Source organism: Kryptolebias marmoratus, linkage group LG19 (genome assembly GCF_001649575.2).
Source record: "Kryptolebias marmoratus isolate JLee-2015 linkage group LG19, ASM164957v2, whole genome shotgun sequence".
In the NCBI taxonomy this organism is placed as follows: Eukaryota; Metazoa; Chordata; class Actinopteri; order Cyprinodontiformes; family Rivulidae; genus Kryptolebias; species Kryptolebias marmoratus.
In genome coordinates this window covers 18,809,814-18,826,597 of record NC_051448.1, presented here as the reverse complement: position 1 = coordinate 18,826,597, position 16,784 = coordinate 18,809,814, and the positions used below count along the sequence as shown (strand labels likewise).

Sequence of the window (16,784 nt, the reverse complement as noted above, 5' to 3'; positions counted from 1 at the left end):
AGGCGTAAAATAAAAATGCCAAACCACTTCAATGAGCTTTTTGTTACGCAGGGAAAGTCAGTCAGACGGCGGGACCTTTAAACGCAGCATTTTGTTTACGTTTTTTCTCTGTCTAATTGCTTGCATTGTCAAGTTAGCCATCAGCTGGAATTAGCACGCCCTCCCCAAACACACACACACACACATGCCTCTGCTGTTTCACCACAGGTGGCACAAACACCATGTAATTATCTACCTGCATGGCTTCACGGAGGCAAATGCAAATGAACCACAAACCAGGTGTCGGTAATTGTTAACAGTTTTGCACTCGAACATACAGTGGTGTATAAAAAAAAAGTCACGGTCCAGGAATGGAACTCTTCTAACCCTTTTCTGTGGTGGAATTAAAAAGTAAGACATGTCATTCCAATCCAGTCGGTCCAGAAGTGGAACGTGATGCTAACTAATAGTTTGGAAACTGAGTTTTTCTCAGTGTGTAGCTGAAGTAAACGCCTGCAGCAGTTGCAAAAAATGGTCACTTCATACAATTAAATTCCAATTTAGCTTGTTGTATTTTAAAAACAACAAGCAATTACTGCGTATAACGGGTGCTGTTACAAGTGTGTTTGAGCTTTGGCTTCAGCGTGCTAAACCGAACGTAGTCTGAGGTAAAGTCCCAGTCCCTTTGTGCAATTTCCCTGAGAGAATGCTCCCGTGTTTATGTTTTTTTTTTTATTTTCTGAATGAATGCACTCTCATGTGGTGACTGCTCTCTGTTTCAAATAAAGATCCTTCAATATTTGCCTTTTTTCAGCACATTCATGTGAAGTTGTTTTGTTTTTTTGAAAAAGGTGCCTGTAAATGGCACAAAATATCCAAAGAAATCTTGCATGGCTTACATTTATCAGGCATTTTACTGCCCGTGTCGTAGTTATTGCTTAAGATCACAGAGTGGAAGTATTATAGCAGCCAATTTGTAAATAAAAAAAGAAGAGAAAAAGTTGTTTAGGAAAAGAGGGCAAAGGTTTAGAGTTAAAATTAACTTTGATTTAATACCCATGTCCTTAACAAACATATGTAAAATGGATGGATGGATAACTCATCTGGAATATTTTTGTCTTTAGCATGTGAAAACTGATTGTGCACTTCCATCGCAGACAGGCTCAACAGGGGGCCGAGTCACCTCCCTGGTGTACACCTTTGGCTAGCCAGTCCAAAATCTGACCTTAAAACTTGAGCTGCACCAGCTCATAATAATATCCAAAGCAGGGGTCACCAACAAAATAAACTCAGAGGCCAGAATTTCTTGTTGATTCTGCAAGGGCCGGTCTCTGATGATGAAAAAAAAGTAAAAATAAAATAATAATAAACTAACAAATTAATTAACCCTTTTAAAGCCATGGGGGATGACACAGCAGCACACGTGTATTTCATTAGAATTAGAATTTGATTTTTTCAATCACAGAAATGTTCAATCTGCACTTTTCAAGAATTTATAAAGTTCCGTCAATTCCGTTTTTGTCCTTTTCTTCTTATAACACAGTTTTGGGTATTTAATTACATAAAAATGGTAAGTACTTGACAGATTTTGAAAATTCTACTACTCCTGGAAAAAGGGTGTAAATTATTTACACATAGGGTATTGTTTTTGACACAATTATTGACAAAAATAGACAAGAAAGACCAGGCGTTTGAAGAAATATATCTATTATTATGGCGCTAAAAGGGTTAAAGACTCAGGTCTGTTCAGTATTTTATTGGACTTTATTCACATTTAGTATGGTGACTTTCTTGCGAAATTCAATTGACAATCTATAATTCTAAAGCCATAATTGAAAAGTACAGTCTTGCTTAGACATCTGTGTGTGTTTTTAAAATGCATGTTAGTAGAAAGACTTTGTAGAGCCGGGAAGACAAAGCTCGAGTTCAGGGAAGAAAAAAAAAGTAAAGTCAGACTCCCGGAGCTTCAAACACAAAGTTGACCTGTAGAACTGCAGCTGTAATGAGTTCGAACACCCCTAACCCTACTCCGCCCCCCGCAGGTCGCAAGTGCAACCCCCCCAACACCTGTAAGTGGGACGAGGCCCCTCAAGGACACCGGTCGGTGATCCCTGCTCTCGAAGACGAATGCCTTCATTTATTTTATTTTTTTTTAGACGACACTCGGGATGTCTCTTACCCAGCAAATTTCCCAAAAACTCCAAAATGAGAAAATGGAGTTCGGAAGGTGCTTTTGAGACACGACAACGCTGGAGTTTGGTGAATTATTTTCAAAGCGGGGCTCAGACTGCTGTCGGGGAGCTCGAGTTTCTCGCCGCGCTCCGCATGACTGATCAAGAAGTGCGGGATTTCAAGAGTTTGGGATAGAGGATTATTTTCCCAATTTGGAGCGATCGTAAATAAGTTGTAATTTTATCATCGCGGAGCACGGGGTTGTTTTTCTTGGTTCTCGCGGGCTTTCGGTTCACGTTTTGACGAGAAACAAAGAGCGCGAATGTCGTCCAGTGAAACGCTATATGTTCGATTTACCGGTTTGGATTGTTGGAATGTACCTCGCTGCCTAAAGCCACAGCTTATCTCAGTCTGCGCTTTCGTAACTCCCCTCAAGATGCGCTCTGTGTATTTTATTTTATTTTTTTGGGATTACTAACCCACTGTTCCGCTCCAACATGTCTTCATCCTAATCTCGAGTGTTTGATTTGCATAATCACTATTAAATGTAATTTGATGATCGTGCCACAATTACCGTGAAGCTATTATCAGTGCTGTGGTTTTAGTGACAGCGTAATTGTTTAATCCAGTCGGAGGTTTTACATCATTGTCCCAAGTCTGCTAAAACTGTAAGAAAAGCAGCTCGACAAAGGGAAAAAAACCCCAAAAAAACTCCTGGAGGAAAAGACTGTTTTTTAAGTGAGCAGTAAATCTGGCACTTTGGAGTCGTTGTGTGTGTATTGGAGCGTGTAAATGTGTCGTCTAGTCCGTAGCCTCCAGAGTTGCCCCCCACCACCACCACCACCACCGCAACATCCATAACCCGTGACCTCTGTAACTCCTGCTTTGTTCCCGGCACTCCGGGCTCCTCAGATATACCTCCATTGGTCCCAGATGACAAATACCCCTGTCTTCTCCGCTCCTCCGAGCTGCCCCGGTAGCCTTTGACCTCCCCCCACCCCAACCAACCCAACCAACCCACCCACCGGCACCTCTCGCCTCTGCGAGCGGCTGCCCTCGCATTCCACACGAAGGGGAGCTGAAACCTGAGCCCGTGCTGAGCTCATCGCCGAGTCGAGAGTTAAACGATACCCAAAAAAAAACAAAAAAAAAAAACCTGAAAACCAAGAGTGAGAAGCGGGCGAGGCAGCCGTCGGAGTGGGACAGGTCTGGAACTGGTTCTGGTTTCTGTGCTCGCCGAGGCTCCTGAAGTAGGGGTGGTGGGGGTGTGGGGGATTGGAGAGTTGCACCAAACAAAGTGAGGAGTCAAGAGGAGGACGAAACTCCCGGCCGTCTTTCGAATTCCCTTTTTGTCGCCTTCGCCGCTCACTTTCTTTTCCTTTTCCCCGCGGCCTGACTGCCCCGGTGACGCACCGGGTGTGTGGGGGGAGAACCTCGCCGCCCTCCCGTCTGCGCTCTTGAGTTAATGACCCCCCCACCACCACCACCCAACGTCGCTCCCTCGCTCGTGTCTGGGATGACAACGTAACTCTTCCTCCTTCTCAGAGCCTCTGCTCGTCTCTGACCCCAGCCAAGACCACCGAGTGACTGACGATGGTAAGTGTCTCTCTTGAAAGCGTCTCTTAAGTTGGGGGTGGGGTGGGGTGGGGGTGGGGGGTTGTTTAGTGAGCGTGTGGATCTGTTCCGACGCTAGAGAAAGAGACGAGGGGCTGCCTGGTTTTGGAAAGTCTTTTCAGGGAAACTATAACTCCAATGTCACATTCTCACAATCATCGCGATCCGAGTCCCACATTGTGACGAGTGCCATTAAGATAAGTAATCACTGCAAACATAATTACACCAATCAGTGTCTGCCTCACGCTGCGTTCTGGAGGATGACTGAAGGCAAGCCGGAAAAAAAAAAAGAGGCTCTCTTAGCCGTGAGCATCCTCAGCCGAAAGATGAACTTCGAAAAACTTTTCATGTGTGCATTTTTCACAAGTGACTGCCGTGTTCCATTTCCAGTTGGCTTGCCTGTACGTCTCTGCGACCTCCTGCTTTTCTTGTCAGTCGTCGGGGTGACGGGGGGAACCTCTGAAGTACGGCTTGAAAGGAGCTTGATTATTTTAATGGGTGGCCTACCGGTGCAAATAAACAAAAAAGGTTACGTACACAATAGTTTTGAATTTTTTTTTTTTCTTTAGAAAGCATGATTAAAAAGAGCCCCTCGCGTTCCCCTACTGAAGGTTTGTTGTAAAACGGAGAAGAAAAAAAAATTTAAATAAGTACAAATGCCAGTCTTCTTTTCTTAGCGGGAAGCCATTAAAAATAACTTTGACCGTCGCGGCTGCAACTTTTATTCGCACGGGGTGAAGCCGGGAGCGTTTATCTTTAATCTCTATCTCTCGCAAAGGTGTCATTACTTAAAAAAAAAAAAAAAAACACGTGTGAAGTTCTCTCTCCGAGTAAAACACGCCGGCTTTTTGGGAAAAAAAAAAAAAATAATAATAACGACACCTCCGTGATCAAAAGCTTTGTCATTTACAAAGCTGCTTTATTTACGGGTTTCACTTAATACACCTCCAGCACACCGAACCCTGTACGGCGACTGCCGACGGACGTGATTAATGAGTGAACATTACAACACGCGGAGAATAACAACACACGCCTCTCCAGTATCAACATGACCTCTAACATTTAATTCTCTGGATACGGCAGGTACAGCAAAGTGGCCGAGGCGCTGGCTCTACCTTTACTTTTGCTGTAGAGATTTAAATTACGGAATATTCTATTGACAGCTTTCGTTGTCGCGACAGAAAACAAGTCAAGGGTGAAACCTATAACATGCTGAAAGGGGTGGGTAAAAAAAAAAAAAAGTGGATTTTCTAATATAGCTTTTAAATAGAATCTGATCAAAGCGGGCAAGATCGCCTCCACACACCCACTCATCCTTGTTCCATATGAAAGAAAATAAGAAGCTTTTAGGACATGAAATATGGTTTCATGCAGCTAGAATGTCAATGCAGCCTATTTTGGTTTTGTATCACCTATATAAAAGTATTCATTACAATGTTATACTCTGACCCTTTTATTTGGCTAACAACAGAACCGAACACTAAAAATGTACATTCAAAGTCACTTTTTTGTTGCTGTTGTTGTTGCTATCAATATTTGATGGTTCAGTTTCTGCTCTAATGAGGAAACCAGCTCTTTGCAATTAGATAACTGCTTCAGGACTTCAATTAGCACATTTTATGGCCATTTTTATTCGTCTTTCTGCGTGTTTTTCTTGTCCTAGCTAACAGCTGTCAATAGTAGCTTCCCTTTGGCTAACTGTTTTAGCTTGTAGCTTAACGTGTTGTAGCTGCCCACAGTTAATCACTCTTTTTGATTTTTTTTCTACTGCTTGTTAACTTTTTATTGAGTTAAACACAGAAACTTTTTTCTTTAAAATGTCTTAGCTAACTATACTGTCAGCTAGCCATTAGCTTTCTTTTGGCTAACTATGTTAGCATATTGCAAAGGCCCACCCCGACCCAGTTTGTTGGAGTTCTTTTATTTCTCGTTAGTTCGTAGTAAATAAAGTTAATTTAGCTTTTGTTAAAGAGCTTTTGGGTTTATTTCTTCTTTTTTTTAGTTTTGGGTAATTATTTGTACAATTATATATAAACCTCTCTGTGGCTAATCACTTTAGCTAGTTGGCAAAATATAATCACAATCATCCATTCAGTCCTTTTTTTAAAAACAAAAAACAAAAAAAACTTTTTAATGCTTGTTGGTTTTTAGCATTTACTGTTTTATTCATTTATTTATTTTTGCTTAATACATTTTTTGTCCTCAATTAATTGACGTTAATCCTCACTAACTTTTTCAAGCTATCGATTAGCATGCCAATGGCGAACATCAGACTCTCTTTTCTTTATCTTTGCTTCTTTTACTGCCTTTTTTTTTGGAATCATGGTTTATTTGACCTTTTCTATGTCTTGTTTTTATCCTCAGATCAACTAACGTTTTTCATACTCTTTATTTGAAGTTATCGATGAGCATATTGCAGCTGCCCAGTATGTCCTCCTTGTAACAAATACTTTTACCGCTTTGTTTTTTGGTTTACCTTAGCTTTTCATTCTAAATAAATTAATGTTTTCATCAAAATGTTTTCAGAGGGTTTGACAAATTCAAAGTGTTTAGTGGAAGTGCTCATGTGTTGAAAAATTATTAAAATGTCAAAAAGAAAATGAAATAGTTCATTTTAAAGCCAGTTCAAAGGATAATATCCTACTTTAAATTACAGCTCTTCCTAGTGGGTAGCATTAGCTGTGGACTACAAGTAATTGAGTAGATTTATTTTTTTTTCCAAGGTGCTGTTGAACGCCTGTCTCCTGAAGATTCCTCCTAATCTTTGAATTCCACGGATCGTCATTCACGTGTCAGCTCCGCCAAATCGTGTTCCTTTGGTGTCGGAGCCTTCTGACAGCTCGACGGGCACCTTTTTGAGGCGGTGGGGTTCTTGCAAGTGCCGAGAGCGAAAGCTTCGTCACCGATAATTGCTTTAAGGGAGGGGGGTGCGGTCGGATAGTACGGAACATTTTTTTTTTTTTAGAAATCTCTACAAGAATGAACACATTCGACAGCTGGAATGTGTGTTTTCTTTTTCGCGCGGCATGGGGAAGGAGAAAAGAGGCGCGGGTCCGAGCCTCTGCCTCAACGCCATCCATCTCAACGAGTCCCACTCTCTTGACTTTTATTTTCACGTACCAATGACTAACTGTGTCTTCGGAGTGTCCCAAATGAATGGGAAATTTTTGGAACAAAAACATTTTTTTTTTTTACATAACAGACTTGGATAACTTTCTCAGCTGACCCTTTTTTTTATTATTATCATTATTTTCCCCCGGCTCTCTCGAGTTCGTTTTCTCATGTTGCTCCGTTTATGGTAATTGGCTGCGAATTCTCGCTCGGGGGGGGGCCCTGAACCTGCTGGAAGGTGGAGGCGAAGGAGACTGAGGGCATGAATCGGGCGCTGTCTGCGTCTGGACGGTGCCCGAGGGCCGAGCTGAGCTGAGATATGCAGCGATGTCAGAGAGAGAGATCTTAGTGTTGGGGAAAGAGAAACACGGGCGGGNGGGGGGGGGGGGGGGACCAGAGTGTGTTTCCATGGCCAACAGGGAGATGTAGCACAAGGAGAAGCTTGTTCTCGCCCCGTCTCACTGTTCTCCGAGCAGTAGGACACAATATAAGAGTCAAATACCGCTGGATAATGTGATTACAGCCAAATAGGAGAAATGAAGGTTAATTGGAGTTAAGTGTCTGTAAAAAGGCACTCTATATATACATCTGCAAGTTAACCTCCGTCCTGCCAACTGCGGCGGCTCGGATTCCTCCTGCCTCCTTTAAAATAAACACAGCCCGGCAGTTCAGAAAGAATGTCGTAAATGTGTATTTTCTGGAAGATAATACCTGGATGCTCGGAGCGCGGCCGTTAAGATTAGAGCCGGTGGCTCAGACGCTAAAATAACACGGAGGGCCAAACGGTGAATCGGCGACCTCCCGGCCGTGGAGGTCGAAGGCAACGCGTCGACGGATTCCCGCCACCGCGCCACTTCTTCATCGAACACTTAGAATCTCCCGCTCGTGACCTTTAATGCAGGACCGGTCGTGTAGAGTTCCACGCCGCTGTAGCAGAGCAGGAAGAACAAAAAAAAACAATTTGAGAATCCAAACGTGACCTCTAAAATCTGAGCAAAGGCGAAGGAACGAAGGGGGGGGGGACCTTCCAGAAGTCTCCTCCTCCTTAAGTTACATGATGCGTCGAAGTGTCAAAAGGGAAAAATAATCGCTCTCAAGTGGAACACCTTCTGACAACGGGTACGTCGGAAGAGAAAATCCTAACTCTTGATTGCTGCAGTGTTATGTTCAGCTTTGTAATCTTCACCCACCACGAGGACTCCGCCACCGGAGACGAAGACGTCCCAACAGTATGAAAGCTAGGGCTAAAAAGTGAGCTTTGGAAATCAGGGCTGGAACAAGCACTGAAATTGTTTTTTGGAAGTTACAGCGCATTAAAGTATCACTAAACAGTTGATGTTAGGATTTTATTTAGTCATTTTGAAATCAGTAACTGTACTGTAAAGTAAGCTCCTCTTTTTGTGTCGTTGCCACCGGTGTTCCATATATTTTACGTCATGAAATGTGCAATACATGGAAGGCATATTTAACCGATATATCTGGGCTAAACCGAAGGGACCATTTTTTGACATTCCTAGCTAACTAAAAAAAGCTAACCTGCTGTACTTTTATTTCTTAGGGGCTCATTTACACTGAATGGTGACCTTACTATGATATGAATGGTAAATGGACTGTGCTTATGTGGGCCCCTCATAGCGCTTTACTCTCTTTAATCTATGCCCTCATTTCCCCATCATACAGCTCTCTGCTGCATCTCTACAAAGCTAATGTGAATAAATCATTCTATAGAGTCTAATCAGGGCTTTAAAGCTGATTCATACACCGATGGGGCACATCGAAGGCAATAGAGGGTTCTGAGGGGACACTTCGACAGGTGATCGCTACCAGGAATCGAACCTCTGACTCTTTCCGACCTATTGGGGGACGACTGCTCTACAGCCGCCCCAAACCTTAACCCTAACAAGTCAGACAGAAGTTGGGCGGCGTCGGCAGGTCTTGAGGATCTCTTCACTAAGTCCATGGCAGAGCGGGGGGAGGGAGTTTGAACAGCCGTGTCATCGTGGCAACAGCGTATCGGGGGTCCAGTGTCTCCTTGACGTGGGGCCCCCACACACATTAGCATGGTGTAATCTAGCTGTGTCTTGATGTGGTCGGAGAGTTGTACCAGGACGGGCGTTACAGAGCAAAGACCGGGAATGTGGAAAGGAAAAAGAAAAATAATCCATTTGTTGGTTACTGAGAGCGCAGCAGTATCATAATTGCCCTGACACCGAACGGGGCCATTCGCCACGATCCAACCACGTTCAGACGGGTCAGGGAGCGTGGAGATGAGGGGGTCACCATCCAGTGTGAATCCGCTAGGGAACGGGCTGGCTTCTGGGACCTTACAGCCCCGGCTGGCTCTTCATCTGCCTGCCTGAAAAGTAATAGCAACCCTCGATCTGTAATCCAAACCGAAAACACTTCGAGCCGTACAAACATTCAAGAAATGTTGTTCAGCCACAGAAAAAAAAAAAAAAAAAAAACACCCGCCAAGAGTGGCCGCGGGAAACAGTGGTCCAGAGGCATCAAGCTTCAGCTTGTTTCCATAAATGCGTCTACAGGAATCGATCCTTTGAGGGGGGAAAAAAAAAGCACAAAGGCTGTCATGAAGTCCAACACGTCGAGGTGCTGTCCAAGATGCTGTTGATCCCAGAGGAAGGGGGTTTAGGGCAGGGTGCTTTAAAATTTGGAACAGAGAACGTTGGGATCGGTTTGATCTGGAGGAAGAAACTCTCTGGTTTGAGAAGCAAAATGTACGACAGCTTCACTCTTCAGGATACGCCAAATCTGGACGATAGAGGGGAAACGCAACATTCGTTAAGGTTTTTTTTTGAGTATAAACATGAAGTGGCACATGAAGCTGCTTGGCACCTGGCGCTGTTTTGTCATTTCGCGAGCACGGTGCCTCGTCTCGGAGCGAGTGAGCCGGCGCTCGCGGGTCACGGGCTGAAAGCACAAGCGTTTAACGTTGGCTTTGGAAAACGTTTGCTGAACTTTTCGCAGGCTTCTCGCCGCCGACACATTCTGGACTCAGCTCGTGTTCTCCTGCTTTATCTTAGGTTTTATGTTCCCGTATGATTAGATACGGGTTCACTTCGGTTTCCTCCCGCAGACCAAAAACATTTCATGTGAGGTTCATGGGTAACTCTTAAATTGCCCCTAGGTGTGAGTGAGAGGGTGAATAGTTGTTTGTCTCTATGTGTCCCTGTGATGGACTTTTAGCCTGTCCAGGGTGTCCCCCGCCTCTCGCACAGTGACGGCTGGAGACAGACACCAGCTCCCCGCGACCGGGAAAGGAGAAGCGGGTAAAGAAAGTGGAAGGATGGTTGGATGGATGATTAGATATGATTAGATATTTTTTTAAAAAGAAAACAGCTTGCCTTTAGGAACTTGTTAGGACTTGATCTTCAGTTGCTTTCATGTGATGTTTTAATGTCTCGGCGAGGGGGGGGTCGGGAAAACATCTGTATTAGTTTCTGTGGCGGCAGAAGACACGCGGTGACTCCCGCTGCGTTTTCCCCGAACGACGCCGTGAAAAGCTCCCGATCAGACGGAGCATGAAGCCTCTCGCGTGCGCTCACAGACGGGAGAAACGCTGGCGCGAACTTCGCAGCGTTCATATTCGGAATATCACAGCTGTTGTAGATGGCTGCTGAACGGCCTAGGTCTGGCGAAACCGGGCCGACGAGCTAACGGCTAATTCCCAAGGAGGAGATTACATCCAGCTCTTCTTTTTTTTTAAAAGGTCATCTGCAGGCGGCGGCGGCAGCGGCAGCCGGCTGTAGCAGCTTTCGTCTAGTTTGGGGGGCATTTCTTGTAAGAATGTTGTAATATTTTCTCTTGTGTAATGTGAAACTGACAGCCGTGCTTATAATAAGGCGCTTATGTGAGGTTTTTTTTAATATGGCAGAAATGATGATTCGATTAATTAATCATAACTTTATCAGGATGATTAGAAAAACAGATTTTTGTTGTCACATTACCAGCATAACCTTTCCACAGAACTAAAAGAGTCGAACCGTCCCCCCTGAGGGGTTTGGGCTTTGATCGGGCTAAAATTTCCAACGTTCCATGGCTGAGTCTTTTTTTTGAGTTTGAGCGTGGATTGTTTTTTTAAGAACAATTTTTGCTTCTAATTTGAGACACGTAGTGTGTGTGATCGGCCAGCTCAGGAATGAGTGTATCCTTACATCTGGCCCGATGAGCCCGTCAGAGGAGTCGGGTTATAGATCCGCATGTGACTCGGTGGATTGAAACCAATGAAACCAAAAGGGATTTTTAAAACCGTCTTGAAACTCAGCCACAGTTAGCATTTGGGCTTTTAAATTATATTAAAAAATAAAAATAAAAAAAAAAGATACCTGGCATTTCTTCTATCCCCCTGCCAAGCATCATGTGTTCTGTGTTACATGCTCGACAGTGACGTAAGGGACGGTTGGTTCGAAATCGGATTTGACGAGCTGCTTGGGCTAAAGTATCCAAATTTGATTTGAATCAATTTTCAAACCACGTACGGCTTTTTTCCTTTTAAACCCATGCACACTCAATAAAAGCCTAACAACTACACCCCCCCCCGTGAATAAGTGCCTGCCGTCATTGCCCCGCTCCCCGTTCTCAGTGTGACGTCACCCTTTTGGCTTTTTCCTGCAACCCCCCCGAAACCCCGCTCTTCTTCCCGTTCGCCTTGTGAGCGTTTTATTGTCTCGCCTTGGATGGCCGCTTCGAAAACCAAAGCGAAGTCAGACATATTTTACAGCAGCTTATGTGGACGCCATCTTAACCTTTCCCCTGGTAGACGCTACAATACAACACCATTGCGTTCACACCAGACGACCTCTTCTGTTGTATATGAACCGCTTTAATAGTAGCTGGTATCTCAAAAGAGTCTCGAAGCAGGCGGAGGTTCCTGTCAGACTGACGTTCACTCCTCTTTGACTTCCTGTCTCTGTCCATTTGCCTTCCTGTTTGTCGAATGATACCGCTTCGTGCCGACGGTCCTCTCTCCTGGCACGCCGCACCGTTACCTTATGATCCGGCATGTTATTGCTCAGGCGCTGATGCAGCGAGACCAAGGCGCTCAATACGTCACGTAAAATCTGTTAAAAACCGTACGTTATGTTTTTTAAAAGAAAGGATCCCTTGACAAGAGTGTATCGTAGGCTTCATCTAGTCCACACGTGTCAAACTCAAGGCCCGCGGGCCAGATCCGGCCCTCTGTAACATTTCATCCAGCCCTCTAGTCAGGGACAGATCGAGTCTCTGATTCTTATTTTGCTTAAAAAAACTGAGCCTAATTAGTGAAGTTTTCTCTCGACAGTGACTTAAAAGCCAACAATATTTAGTTTTATTTCTGTATGATCAGGTTTTTGTTGATGGCTTTTTTTAAAAATCTGTTTTATTGTTAAAAAATTCATTTAAAAGCTGAGTGAGGCGTAAGAAATGACAGCTAATGATGAGCTTTTTGAAGTTTGATCTATTTGTCTGTGTTCATTAAAGCATGTTTGCTCTAAATTCTGTATTATCTGTAACTGGGAAAAGGTCATTGATAGTTCTATATGGATGATTTGACATAAAACATCTAAAACCAAGGTTAATTTATGTAATTTTTAATAAATATTGATTGTGATTGGCCCTTGGCTAGGACTCAATTTTTAATTTTGGCCCCCTTGCGTCACTGGCTTTGACACCCCTGATCTAGTCAGTTATCCGCATTTATTGAAACAAGGAGGAAAGAAAACAAAATAAAAATCTCTCCCAGGTGACACATAGTTTTGATTGTCTTTTTTTTAAAAAAAGCTCTTTCAACTGAAGTCAGCTTCTGGCGAGCATCCAGCTCGGCTGCATTCCACTTTCACACGACCTTCGCAACAAAGCGGGCCTCAGGAGCAGCGAGAGCCGCTCCGGTCCGTCCCCGACCACACTTTGATTTAAAGGAGCTCGGGTAAACCCAGGCCTCCTCCTCCTCTTCTTCCTCCTCCTCTTCCTCGGCTCTTACTAAGCTTACTCGATTCCAGAGGCGCGACTGGCTTGTAAACTTCATCTCGGCATTTACAGTTTGGCTTTATAAAGGACGGACGAGTACCGCCTCAAACAGGGCGGAGGGCCCTTTAAAAACCTCCCCGTTAGTTTACAGCTGCTCTGAAAGCAGGCGTCGATGGACGGTTGTTTGTCAGAACGTTGAAAACGAGGACTCCTTCCTACGATCTCAACTTGTATTTTTTTTGAGGTGGGGGCGAGAGAAAGATGGAAGGCATCGATTTAAAAGCGTTCGAAAATTGTTCGGGGAGTCGACACACCATGTAACGCTGAAACTAGACTGTCCACGTCTCGTCAGCAAAACAAGACAAAGGTTGTTCTCTTAACTTATCTTAACTTCTGGCACTAGCTAATCGAACAGCTAACCAACATGTCGGTTTGTACAATTTCATCTAAACTGAAACGTAATCAGGCCAAACCTTTTGTTTTATTTAAAGATTAGCGCTCTTTCACAATGTGGCCACCTGTTCTAGCTTTAAGTGGCTATGCTAAGCTAAACTAAGCTAAGCTAAACTAAACTAAGCTAAGCTAAGCTATTGACTCAACTGGAAGTACAGCTGAGATTACATGGCTGGGTGGGCATTATTTTTAGTCATTATTTAAGTTTTCCATACAACGTTGACATTATACGGACGTAGCTGTTCTAGCTACGCTAAGCTAAAAAAAATTCTTTTTGATGTTCAAATTTTTTCTACCAATCCGAGACAAGCAGGGCCGGAAGCGGCCCTTATAGGTTCCGCCAAGCTAAGGCGCCTACTACTCGACCTTTCATGCCGCTTTCGTTTTAGAAGCCACATCGGGACGAACGTGCCTCATTTTCTCCGCACGACGACTGCCCCGCCGCTGCTTGCGGATCGTCTGATGTGTTTTGACTGTCGGAGCGAGTCGTTTCCAGTTATTCGAAGGCGTTGCCCTTTTCGCCCCCAACTCGCGCCGAAATCAGCACACGCGTGTTTCTGGCGGTACGAAACATAATTTCCTTCTGTCTTTTATCGTGCAGGTTCCTCCATTGTGGCTCCTGAATCGTCAGGTACATAAAAAAAAAAAATGCTCTTGTTGTTCGGGACACGAGGAGCGGTTGTCTTCTGACGGTTGGTTTCTGGTGTTTTTCTGTGATGAAGTCATTACTGACGGCTCAACAAACAGCGCTGACAGCACCGGTTGTCCTTGATACACTCGTGAAAGTTCGGAACTCTGTTGTTTTTTCTCTTTTATTGACTTCCCGAATAACGAGGCAAACTTTGAAGCTAGTTTATGTTTTCGAAAGCGTGGGGGGGGTGTTAATAATGGAATTGGCGTTTGCAAACGCAGCCACTGTTTGTATTTACGGAGTCGAGACAGAGAGACACACACACACACAAAGCCGCCCTGGTGCTTTAATTTCCCCGATAATGGAACGTCTGCGCCGGGATTCCGCATCAAAGGAGACGGCGTGCTAGCGGAGGGTTACGCATATATTTCTCCTGCCCCCGGCGTGTTTTCGCATCCGGCGGGCACGCAGGGAGAACTGAAAGAGTGGAAGGAAACGCCGGTTTTGATCAGCGCTGGAGGGCGAGGAAGGAAGAAACAAAACGGAGCCGAGCTGTAACAACCGTGGCGTAACTCGCCGACTGGCTCATTTCTCGAGGTTCTGCTCTGGGTCTTTGTGTGGCCGAGGGGAGAACGATGTCCCGCGAGGGCATCTGGAGGACGGTCTGACCCTGCAGCCCAGCTGAAACGTGACTCACAGACGAATGACGGCTTTTCGAACCCGTGTCCGTCCTTCGGCTGCCGTTTATTTTGTCTGTCACCCGCTAACACGCGACAAAATAACAATACAGTGTTATAAAACAAGAACCTAAATGGGCTTTCAGCGATGCGTTCTGATGTGTTTCTGTCAAACAAAGAAGGAAAAAGGCGAGATAAACACGGCTTGGTGGGTTTTTTTTGTAAATTCAACCAGTCAGGGAGGTAATTCAGAGACATTATGGACAATGTCCCCATCACAGTCCTGTAGACAGGGTAAGACACAGCACGTCCTCTCTGCCGCTTAGATAAATGCAATCTGATTTAATTGCTGAGACCTTCATTGGTCATCTGCTGATTTTGTTACCATGTGTCACTCCGGGATCAATAAAGTTTTTAATCAGTCGATCAAAACGCGAACTCCGATGAAGCTCCCAGGCCCATCTGAGACCAAATTACCGGCATGAAGACGCCCGTATTCCTAGACCTTTTTCTGGTTAACGTCAGGGGGCTCCTTCTACACTCCGAGGTCCTTTTTTTGGGAGGGGCGGGCGCAGAGGGAGGACTATTGTGTGCGCCACGAAAACGTCCGGTGGCTGTTCACGCGCCAGTCGTAATTTCCATATTTCTGTCCGTAAAGTTGTTTCCCCTGCCTCCGTAATGACCTGACTAGATGCCGCCGCCGCCACTACTGTCAGTTGTGTTTCTTTATTTTATTGTTTTGCTTGCGTGTGAAAAGAAGGCGAGACAGGGGAGCGACTCGACACGTCTACGCAGACGTGTATCTGCCGGCGCCTAACAAGCGTGGGTTTTTTTTTTACCAGCCCGGAGAGCATCCTTGTTGTTGTTGTTTCGAAAAAAAAGAGAAGGGAGGGAGAGAAATTCAGGAACCGTTTTCGTTTGTTCTACGAGTCACAAAGCCATGGCTATATGGCGCGGGTTTTCCACTTCGACTCCCCCCCGGCACGTCGGCGATGCAATTTCTTACCCCTCAAATCGAAACATTCCAAGGGGTGGGGAGTTTCTGGCTCGGAATGAGCAGGTTGGTGACTCGCGCTGATCTCTTTCCCAGCTGAAGCCCTGACTGGCTTTGTGAAAGGATGTCGATGTTATATCAACTCCTGTGGAAGAAAGGCAAAAAAATAAATAAATAAAATAAATTAGTGGAGCAGAAATTGCAGATCTCCCTGAGCAAAGAGGCAGGCAGATGGCAGCGGTCCCATTAGATGACCCCTAAAAAGGGAGCTCTTTGGAGCCAAATAGACTTATGGGCGTAAAAAATACAACAAAAAAACAACAAAAAAAAACATGAAATTACGCATTGAAGCGCATCATTGCGCCCGCCGACAGCGATGTGGGACAGGACACGTCGTCACTGTGGATCCCTCGCATCATCTGTTTAATGATCGATTCTTCCAGCCCGAAACACGCTGCGTCTCTACCACCCATAAGGTGGTAAGAGGTGGTAAATTAACCGGAGACAGGGAGTCACCGGAGAAGTTTCACATCGAGGGGGACTTTCCACCTAAACCAGGGGTGTCAAACCGAGTGACGCAAGGGGGCCAAAATTAAAAATTTGGTCCTAGCCAAGGGCCAGTCACAATCCATATTTATTCAAAATTACATAAATTAACCTTGGTTTTAGATGTATTATGTCAAATCCTTAAAATAGAAATATGAATGACCTTTTCCCAGTTACAGATTATACAGAATTTAGAGCAAACATGCTTTAATGAACACAGACAAATAAATCAAACTTCAAAAAGCTCATCATAGCTGTCATTTCTTACGCCTCACTCAGCTTTTAAATGAATTTTTTAACATTAAAACTGATTTTTTTTAAAAAAGCCATCAACAAAAACCTGATCATACAGAAATAAAACTAAATATTGTTGGCTTTTAAGTCACTGTTGAGAGAAAACTTCACTAATTAGGCTCAGTTTTTTTAAGCAAAATAAGAATCAGAGACTCGATCTGTCCCTGACTAGAGGGCTGGACCTGATTAAATCTAAACGTTATCTTGGGGGCCGGATGAAATGTTACAGAGGGATGGATCTGGCCCGCGGGCCTTGAGTTTGACACATGTGACCTAAACGGACTACAAAAAAAAAAGCTGCAGCAGTTGAAGCGAGGCCCATTCCTCTCTTAAAATCGGGGGGGGGGGG

The 16,784-nt window shown here is 44.5% G+C and overlaps 1 protein-coding gene across 1 annotated transcript in view; it reads left to right on the top strand.

Annotated features, from left to right (window-relative positions):
• Nucleotides 1-3,318: 3,318 nt before the first annotated feature.
• Nucleotides 3,319-16,784, top strand: part of flrt2 (fibronectin leucine rich transmembrane protein 2) — a 50,456-nt gene continuing 36,990 nt past the window's right edge. The window contains exon 1 of the mRNA XM_017409277.3: nt 3,319-3,747. The gene's annotated coding sequence lies outside the window, so the exon portion shown is untranslated. The remainder of the gene's footprint in view (nt 3,748-16,784) is intronic.